The sequence below is a fragment of the Coregonus lavaretus genome (genome assembly GCF_964263955.1).
Source record: "Coregonus lavaretus genome assembly, chromosome: 8".
NCBI classification, from domain to species: Eukaryota; Metazoa; Chordata; class Actinopteri; order Salmoniformes; family Salmonidae; genus Coregonus; species Coregonus lavaretus.
In genome coordinates, this window is record NC_139995.1 from 36,083,081 (window position 1) to 36,093,552 (window position 10,472).

Consider the following 10,472-nt stretch of genomic DNA (forward strand, 5'->3'; position numbering starts at 1 on the left):
CATTCATTGAATCAGATGGCTCATTCATCACAAAACCCACTGATATTGCCAACTACTTTAATAATTTTTTTATTGGCAAGATTGGCAAATTTAGGCATGACAAATGGCTGATGATTGGCTGAAAGAAATTAATAATAAGAAGATTGTGGGAGCTGTTTTATTAGACCTCAGTGCAGCTTTTGACATTATTGATCATAATCTGCTGCTGGGAAAACGTATATGTTATGGCTTTATATCCCCTGCTAAATCGTGGATCGATTAAAGAACACAGAGGGTGTTCTTTAAAGCCAGACTCAGTAAGTGTCAGTTCGAAATCTGCTACGTCAGTATGTTTTATATTAATTATTTGTTATGTTAGGGCGACAAAACAAAACAATGGAATGTGTTTGCGTCAGACGTACACAGCAAGGCTATCTGAATCATTGTTCACACGACAAGACAGCTCCCTGGTACAACACTGCAACTGTCTTAGTAGTGATCTGATCAAATGGCAGACCAACGCCCAGCTAACCAATATTCTGAGTGTTACTATCAACGAAGAGAAAAAACCCTAACCGAAAACAACAAGATATTAGGAGGTCAAGAGTAAATATTGGTGACAGTTTTGAAAAGTGGCGGGAGTTCCGGAGTCAACTCCATCTTAGACACGATGCGTTTCTACTGGACAGGTATGCTTGACACTGACCGATACACCCACTTTCTTCCTTGTAGCTAACGTTAGCTGATGTGTTCGTCAATGACTAGCCGGCAAAATAACCTAATTAAGCGAACTATTTAAGTAACGTCTACTTCTAACAGTGACACTCTTGAAACAAAGTAGTTGTAAATGGTTACAAAGTTGTTAGCTCCCAGTACAAAGTGACATGCTCTGCTCTGTTATTCTTTGCTAGCTAGCTACAATGACACCGCAGCTTTCTACACCTACTGTCAATTTGTTACCGTTTGTGTGATGTGTAACATTGCTACCCAGCTTGGCTAGCTAGCTAACGATAAGTAAAAATTTAGCAACCCATTTACAAGGCCAGGATAGTTTGCCAAATAGTGTCTGTAATTTGGAGAATATGTGGTTGATATTGCAGCGGCAATACCTTTCGTATTTTCCTCAAAGTTACCAGAAGGGACTAAGAGATCCATCCACATCCACCCCTGCCAAAGATGGAGCATTCGAAGTGCATGCTCTGTCTAGCACATTGTCATTGCGTCAAGCTCGACTGTGTTGTTCAGGTAAGATGGCATGACTTCGAACTAATAATAGCCTATTTTTTTACTTGTATGCAGTGGTAACCTACTCAAAAATGTCATATTATTTTACAGTGGGTGTGACTTTCTAAAAGAAGATCCTGATATATTCATAAATGACGTGTCCATACATGACAGGTAAGGTATCTTGAATGTAATTTAGAAAACTTGCAAAATATGAACATTTCATTCAAACATATACATTATGTTGCCCAATGATACAATTTAGGATAATGATTACTGTAATTCTTTTTCACATACAGTGCATTCGGAAAGTATTCAGACCCCTTTACCTTTTCCATATTTTGCCTTATTCTATAATGGATAAAAAAATATTTTAAAAATCCTCATCAATCTACACATAATACCCCATAATGACAAAGCGAAAACTTATTCTTAGAAATGTTCGCAAACAGATACCTTATTTACATAAGTATTCAGACCCTTTGCTATGAGACTCGAAATTGAGCTCAGGTGCATCCTGTTTCCATTGATCATCCTTGATGTTTCTACAACTTCATTGGAGTCCACCTGTGGTACATTTAAATTGATTGGACATGATTTGGAAAGACACACACCTGTCTATATAAGGCCCCACAGTTGACAGTGCATGTCAGAGCAAAAACCAAGCCATGAGGTGGAAGGAATTGTCCGTAGAGCTCAGAGACAGGATTGGGTCTAAGCACAAATCTGGGGAAGGGCACCAAAACATTTCTGCAGCATTGAAGGTCCCCAAGAACACAGTGGCCTCCATCATTCTTAAATGGAAGAAGTTTGGAACCACCAAGACTCTTCCTAGAGCTAGCCGCCCGGATAAACTGAGCAATCAGGGGAGAAGGGCCTTGTTCAGGGAGGGGACCAAGAACCCGATGGTCACTCTGACATAGCTCCAGAGTTCCTCTGTGGAGATAGGAGAACCTTCCAGAAGGACAACCATCTCTGCAGCACTCCACCAATCAGGCCTTTATGGTAGACTGGCCAGACAGAAGCCACTCCTCAGTACGATACAAGACAGCCGCTTGGAGTTTGCCCAAAGGCACCTAAAGGACTCTCAGACCATGAGAAACAAGATTCTCTGGTCTGATGAAACCAAGATTAAACTCTTTGGCCTGAATGGCATGCGTCACGCCTGGAGGAAACCAGGCACCGCTCATCACCTGGCCAATAACCATCTCTACGATGAAGCATGGTGGTGGCAGCATCATGCTGTGGGGATGTTTTTCAGCGGCAGGGACTGGGAGACTAGTCAGGAACGAGGGAAAGATGAATGGAGCGAAGTACAGAGAAATCCTTGATGAAAACCTGCTCCAGAGCGCTCAGGACCTCAGACTGGGGCGAAGGTTCACCTTCCAAAAGGACAACGACCCTAAGCACACAGCCAAGACAACGCAGGAGTAGCTTTGGGACAAGTCTGAATGTCCTTGAGTGGCCCAGCCAGAGCCCGGATTTGAACCCGATCTAACATCTCTGGAGAGACCTGAAAATAGCTGTGCAGCGACGCTCCCCATCCAACCTGACAGAGCTTGAGAGGATCTGCAGAGAAGAATGGGAGAAACTCCCCAAATACAAGTGTGCCAAGCTTGTAATGTTATACCCAAGAATACCTGAGAAGGGTCTAAATACTTATGTAAATGTGATATTTCCAGTTTTTGCTTTGTCATTAGAGTAAGGCTGTAACGTAACAAAATGTAGAAAAAGTGAAGGGGTCTGAATACTTTCCGAATGCACTGTAAGTATGAACCAAATGAGTATTGGTGACACAGACACTGCCAGTTTCATCAGTGTGGATCAGAATCAGTACAACCGTCCCATAAACAGTGTGCAAGTACATTTCATTTTTGTAGCTTTCTGTTGTAACTTTTTTGATACTCCGAATGGTCTAATACAACTACAGTCTTTCAATCTGTAACTCATGCACCCTTTTCATTATTCTGCTATTTCTTGTAGTATTGATTGGGTAGAGGACATCAGGAAAACATCAGAAGAGGAAATGGAAGAGGATGTGCCATCAGTTGGATACAATCGGATGAGGAAGTGACATCGGAGGAGGACAGCTCTGATGACTACATCCCTCCTTTTTGTGTAAAGTAGGTCTCAAAACCATGTTAGTTTTTTTACATTACAGACCTACTTAAAGATATCCATAAATACCTGGCTTTTAAGTACTGTAAATCATATATATGTTATATATATTTGTATATGTTTGATGGGACAACAAACATAAGGCTAACTGCAGAGCTGGAGGCATTCCAGAATCATATTCTGATGTATGCCGGCACTCGTCTGTTCTGCACATGCGGACTATTATGTACATCGCCGGTCAGAACCAGAACCTGCCCAAACTAGTTCAGTGCAGCAGCTCATTTTACTGCCTATATCTTGATATTGTAATAATAATTACTCTTTCTTTGCTGTTCTGTGTTCTATACCCTCAGCTACTATAGAAACTTTAAAAAGAAATATGGACAGTGTTTGCGAAGAAGATCCCAAAACCCTACAGTTAAATCCCTGAGCTGCAAGAAGGTGTGGTCAGACAGAGGTTGGCATCCAACGTAGGAATGCCAAGGATCATCCCTCGTGTAGCCAGTGACCCAAGGAATCTTGGCCTTCTCCCTGACATTCCACCACCGCTCATCCAGGAGCTGTAGGGTCAAACAGAGTGTTTCTAGATGTATATTTTCCTCCCTCTTCCGAGGATCTGAACAGTGACAATGACTGGAACCCCATGTCCACATGCGCACGCACACACACACACGCACGTATAAGCTCACATACACACTGAATACCAATAGCTAACAATTAGTTCCTATAGTTTCTAGTAAATAACAATTACAAATAACCACCATTATGTTCTTGTCCATTGTGTTATTGTACAGTCTCCTCTACTAAATTAAATAGACCTCATTTGCTTATAAATAGCAATAATTGATAATGTATTGTACAGTCCCCTCTACACAATCCACCTGTAAATATATACATAGTCTCCTGAGTGGCGCAGTGGTCTAAGGCACTGCATCGCAGTGCTAACTGTGCCACTAGAGATCCTGGTTCGAATCCAGGCTCTGTCGCAGCCGGCCGTGACCGGGAGACTCCACAATTGGCCCAGCGTCGTCCAGGGTAGGGGAGGGAATGGCCGGCAGGGATGTAGCTCAGTTGATAGAGCATGGCGTTTGCAACGTCAGGGTTGTGGGTTCGTTTCCCACGGGGGGCCAGTATGAAAAAAACAAACAAAAAAAACAAACATGTATTCACTAACTGTAAGTCGCTCTGGATAAGAGCGTCTGCTAAATGACTAAAATGTAAATGTAAATATACAGAAGTATGTGGACACTCCTTCAAATTAGTGGATTTGGCTATTTCAGCCACACCCGTTGCTGACAGGTGTATAAAACTGAGCACACATTCATGCAATCTCCATAGCCAAACATTGGCAGTAGAATGGCCTTACTGAAGAGCTCAATGACTTTCAACGTGGCACCGTCATAGGATGCCACCTTTCCAACAAGTCAGTTTGTCAAATTTCTGTCCTGCTTGAGCTGCCCTGGTCAAATGTAAGTTCTGTTATTGTGAAGTGGAAATGTCTAGGAGCAACAACTGCTCAGCCGCAAAGTGGTAGGCCACACAAGCTCACAGAACGGGACCGCCGAGTGCTGAAGCGCATAGCGTGTAAAACTTGTCTCTCCTCGGTTGCAACACTCACTACTGAGTTCCAAACTGCCTCTGGAAGCAATGTCAGCACAAGAACTGTTCGTCGGGAGCTTCATGAAATGGGTTTTCATGGCCGAGCAGCCGCACACAAGCCTAAGGTCACCATGCGCAAAGCCAAGCGTCGGCTGGAGTGGTGTAAAGCTCGCCGCCATAGGACTCTGACGCGTTCTCTTGAGTGATAAATCACGCTTCACCATCTGGCAGTCCGACTGACAAATCTGGGTTTGGCTGAAGCCAGGAGAACACTACCTGCCCAAATGCATAGTGGCAACTGTAAAGTTTTGTGGAGGAGGAACAATGGTCTGGGGCTGTTTTTCCTGGTTCGGGCAAGGCCCCTTAGTTCCAGTGAAGGGAAATGTTATCGGTACAGCATGCAATGACATTCTAGACGATTCTGTGCTTCAAACTTTGTGGCAACAGTTTGGGGAGGGCCCTTTCCTGTTTCAGCATGACCATGCCCCCCATGCACAAAGCGAGGTCCATACAGAAATGGTTTGTCGAGATCGGTGTGGAAGAACCTGACTGGCCTGCACAGAGCCCTGACCTCAACCCCATCGAAAACCTTTGGGATAAATTGGAACGCCGACTGCGAGCCAGGCCAAATCGCCCAGCATCAGTGCCCGACCTCACTAATGCTCTTGTGGCTGAATGGAAGCAAGTCCCCGCAGCAATGTTCCAACATCTAGTGGAAAGCCTTTCCAGAAGAGTGGAGGCTGTTATAGCAGTAAAGGGCGGACCAACTCCATATTAATGCCCATGATTTTGGAATGAGATGTTCGACGAGCAGGTGTCCACATACTTTTCGTCATGTAGTGTACCTTATGAATACTTTGTCACTCATGAATGTTGTCTTATGTCTAAATAAATATAGTTACTCACCGTCAAATTATTTGTTCTATGATTCTGTTTCATATAAACATTTTGAACTATTTGTGGAATAAATAAATAATTTTGCACTTACACTATGTTCAACCTTTGTCTGTAACATCAGTTGTTTTCATTAAAGAGTGGGTTAGAGTTAGCGAACACATAAACAAACAAAACCGTTCAAAATGCATGGACAGAATTCTCTAGGTCAGTCTGCCAGGATTTAATCCTTTATACTGGCCATTGAGGTCAGGGAAAGCGTCTCTGATGTGCCACACGCAGCAGCTTGGAATAACAATTCTGTGGCCCTGCCGAAGCATGCCATGCTGCCAACAGATGAACTGCCGGTAGGCAGCATGCCTGTACTATGCATGGTCTTCTCCTTGTTCCTCGCTCTCATCCAGGGCTAACCGATCATTCTTATAAACCCTGATGTTCCTCAGGTTTCCAGGCTCCAGGCAGTAAGTGTATATGTGTGGCGTTGTACTGATGCAGATATTTGGCACCCCACCACAGCACTTCTTCTCAATGTCAGTTGGCATTTCATGCCACCTGCCACAGGTGCACCAAAAAGGGCCACCCCCACACCTCCTTGGTTGGCCTGGATGAGATGGACCACATCAAAAAGTGCTCCTGGTGTCTTCTCCAGCATCATCATCAAGACACCATGCCTCTCTCTCCCCGACAGCTGTTCAAGATACACCTAAAGTTAATGAGTAAAAAAGAAAAAGAGCTATATTTCCTGGTTGACATGAGTGCCAGAGTTGACAATCTGGTCTAGATTTGGTTTAGACTAATCAAACATGGTGTAATGTAGTTTACAAACCTCCACCTGTGCACGTCCATCTTGACAATGATGATCAACTCTCTCTCTGTCAGCCAGGGATATTTCCCAGATTCCGCCTCTGCCCCTTTTACCTCTCCCCCTGTTCCCTCCCCTGGCCCTGTTTGATCAACTTGCCCTGCTCTCTACATGGGCCCCTGTCTCTACACTGGCCCTCAGCAATCCTCCACGGACCCTTGGATCTCTGCCCCTGGCTCTCCCTCTCTGTGTAGGCCTATGTGTGCCATGTTCAGGCAGCAGATTTTCCTAAAAGCAATCATTCAAGAATTAGGATCACCTTTATCCACCAAGTACATTTACCTGTACCAGAAATTTGAAATTGTGCTGCCAGCAATTGACAAAAAATATACTCTATGTAAGAATAGCAATTAGTAGATGGTAATATTATTTGCTTTAAATTTTTCGTAGACCTAGCTATGACTGATAGCTACCTAACTTAGCTACAACTATTGATAAATTCATATGGTCATTAGATATTAGCTACAGTGGGGAAAAAAAGTATTTAGTCAGCCACCAATTGTGCAAGTTCTCCCACTTAAAAAGATGAGAGGCCTGTAATTTTCATCATAGGTACACGTCAACTATGACAGACAAATTGAGGAAAAAAATTCCAGAAAATCACATAGTAGGATTTTTAATGAATTTATTTGCAAATTATGGTGGAAAATAAGTATTTGGTCACCTACAAACAAGCAAGATTTCTGGCTCTCACAGACCTGTAACTTCTTCTTTAAGAGGCTCCTCTGTCCTCCACTCGTTACCTGTATTAATGGCACCTGTTTGAACTTGTTATCAGTATAAAAGACACCTGCCCACAAGCTCAAACAGTCACACTCCAAACTCCACTATGGCCAAGACCAAAGAGCTGTCAAAGGACACCAGAAACAATATTGTAGACCTGCACCAGGCTGGGAAGACTGAATCTGCAATAGGTAAGCAGCTTGGTTTGAAGAAATCAACTGTGGGAGCAATTATTAGGAAATGGAAGGCATACAAGACCACTGATAATCTCCCTCGATCTGGGGCTCCACGAAAGATCTCACCCCGTGGGGTCAAAATGATCACAAGACCGGTGAGCAAAAATCCCAGAACCACACGGGGGGACCTAGTGAATGACCTGCAGAGAGCTGGGACCAAAGTAACAAAGCCTACCATCAGTAACACACTACGCCGCCAGGGACTTAAATCCTGCAGTGCCAGACGTGTCCCCCTGCTTAAGCCAGTACATGTCCAGGCCCGTGCTAGAGTGCATTTGGATGATCCAGAAGAGGATTGGGAGAATGTCATATGGTCAGATGAAACCAAAATATAACTTTTTGGTAAAAACTCAACTCGTCGTGTTTGGAGGACAAAGAATGCTGAGTTGCATCCAAAGAACACCATACCTACTGTGAAGCATGGGGGTGGAAACATCATGCTTTGGGGCTGTTTTTCTGCAAAGGGACCAGGACGACTGATTCGTGTAAAGGAAAGAATGAATGGGGCCATGTATCGTGAGATTTTGAGTGAAAACCTCCTTCCATCAGCAAGGGCATTGAAGATGAAACGTCGCTGGGTCTTTCAGTATGACAATGATCCCAAACACACCGCCCGGGCAACGAAGGAGTGGCTTCGTAAGAAGCATTTCAAGGTCCTGGAATGGCCTAGCCAGTCTCCAGATCTCAACCCCATAGAAAATCTTTGGAGGGAGTTGAAAGTCCGTGTTGGCCAGCGACAGCCCCAAAACATCACTGCTCTAGAGGAGATCTGCATGGAGGAATGGGCCAAAATACCAGCAACAGTGTGTGAAAACCTTGTGAAGACGTACAGAAAACGTTTGACCTGTGTCATTGCCAACAAAGGGTATATAACAAAGTATTGAGAAACTTTTGTTATTGACCAAATACTTATTTTCCACCATAATTTGCAAATAAATTCATTAAAAATCATACAATGTGATTTTCTGGATTTTTTTTCCTCATTTTGTCTGTCATAGTTGACGTGTACCTATGATGAAAATTACAGGCCTCTCTCATCTTTTTAAGTGGGAGAACTTGCACAATTGGTGGCTGACTAAATACTTTTTTTCCCCACTGTATATTACCTCGCCATGTCTGATAACGTTAGCTCTTTTGGATTTTTATGTTGTGGAAGGAAGACAAACGTGACTAATTAGCTAACACAAATATACTCAAAATGTTTTGCTAATACATGAAATGAAAACAAGCATTTTTTATTATGACAAGCCTAACATTAGCTAACTGTTAGCTCGCTAGCTAGCTAGCAATCTAACTAATTTAATCAGCTAGCTACTAGTAGCTGCCTTGTCTAGCCAACAGGCAGAACAAAGCTAAACACTACAGAACATGCAGAACAGGTTGGCAGAAACTAGCTATTTTCCAGAACAGAACAAAGTGTACATTATAATTGATGATGGCTAATTACATAAAATAATTGAATGTTTTATTTCAAAAAGTACTCTTACCAGTGTCTTTGGTTATGGTCCGACTGGATCTACAGCAAGCCTAAACGGCACTACGGCAGAGTGACAGTTAAGCCCTACGTCATCACGTCGCCTGGCTGAGAAATCAGCTGCAAAATGTAAACACACCTGAAGGGGGGGAAATTGAAAAAAGCTCCAGTATTTCCAGTGCTGTGGCATGAAAGCACTGAATACGTCTAATTAAGACTTAATATCTGTTATTTGAGAGAGATAAACCAAAATTGAAAATGCATTATTTTATTTTGCACTTACTGAGTCTGGCTTTAATGGAAGCGCCTCTAACATAACCCAGGTAGTTAGGCATTCCCCAGGGCAGCTGTCTAGGCCCCTTTGAAAAAAAGTAATCTTTACTAATCACCTGCCTCTGGCACTGAGTAAAATCTGTGTGTATGCTGATGATTCAACGCTATACATGCCAGCTACCACAGCAAGTGAAATCACTGCAACACTTAACAAAGAGCTGCAGTCAGTTTTAGAATGGGTGGCAAGAAAGAAGCTAGTCCTAATTATTTCAAAAACCAAAAGCATTGTATTTGGGACAAATCATTCACTAAACCCTAAACCTCAACTTAATATTGTAATGAATCTGGAAATTGAGCAAGTTGAGGAGACTAAACTGCTTGGTGTAACCCTGGATTGTAAACTGTCATGGTCAAAACATATTGATGCAATGGTAGCTAAGATAGGGAGAGGTCTGTCCGTAATAAAGCGCTGCTCTTCTTGACATCGCTATCAACAAAACAAGTCCTACAGGCCCTAATTTTGTCGCACCTGGACTACTGCCCAGTCATGGTCAAGTGACACAAAGAGGGACAGGGCAGCACTGCTGGCCCTTAAGCTAACATATTAATAACATGCATGTCAATCTCTCCTGGCTCAAAGTAGAGGAGAGATTGACTGCATCACTACTTGTCTTTGTGAGAGGTATTTACATGTTGAAAGAACCGATCCGTAATAAAATACAATCAATTATATAAAAACAACTTCCTCTCGCACAGCAAGAGCATGGTTAAATGAATATGCTTTTATTGATTAATGAGCTATTATTATGTTTCACACTGTAAACAGTGTTTGAGTACATTCCTGGTTGACATGAGTGCCAGAGTTGACAATCTGGTCTAGATTTGGTTTAGACTAATCAAACATGGTGTAATGTAGTTTACAAACCTCCACCTTACACAGCTGTACGACCCTGCCTTACACAGGAAGCGGCACAGGTCCTAATCCAGGCACTTGTCATCTCCCGTCTGGACTACTGCAACTCGCTGTTGGCTGGCCTCCCTGCCTGTGCCATTAAACCCCTACAACTCATCCAGAATGCCGCAGCCCGTC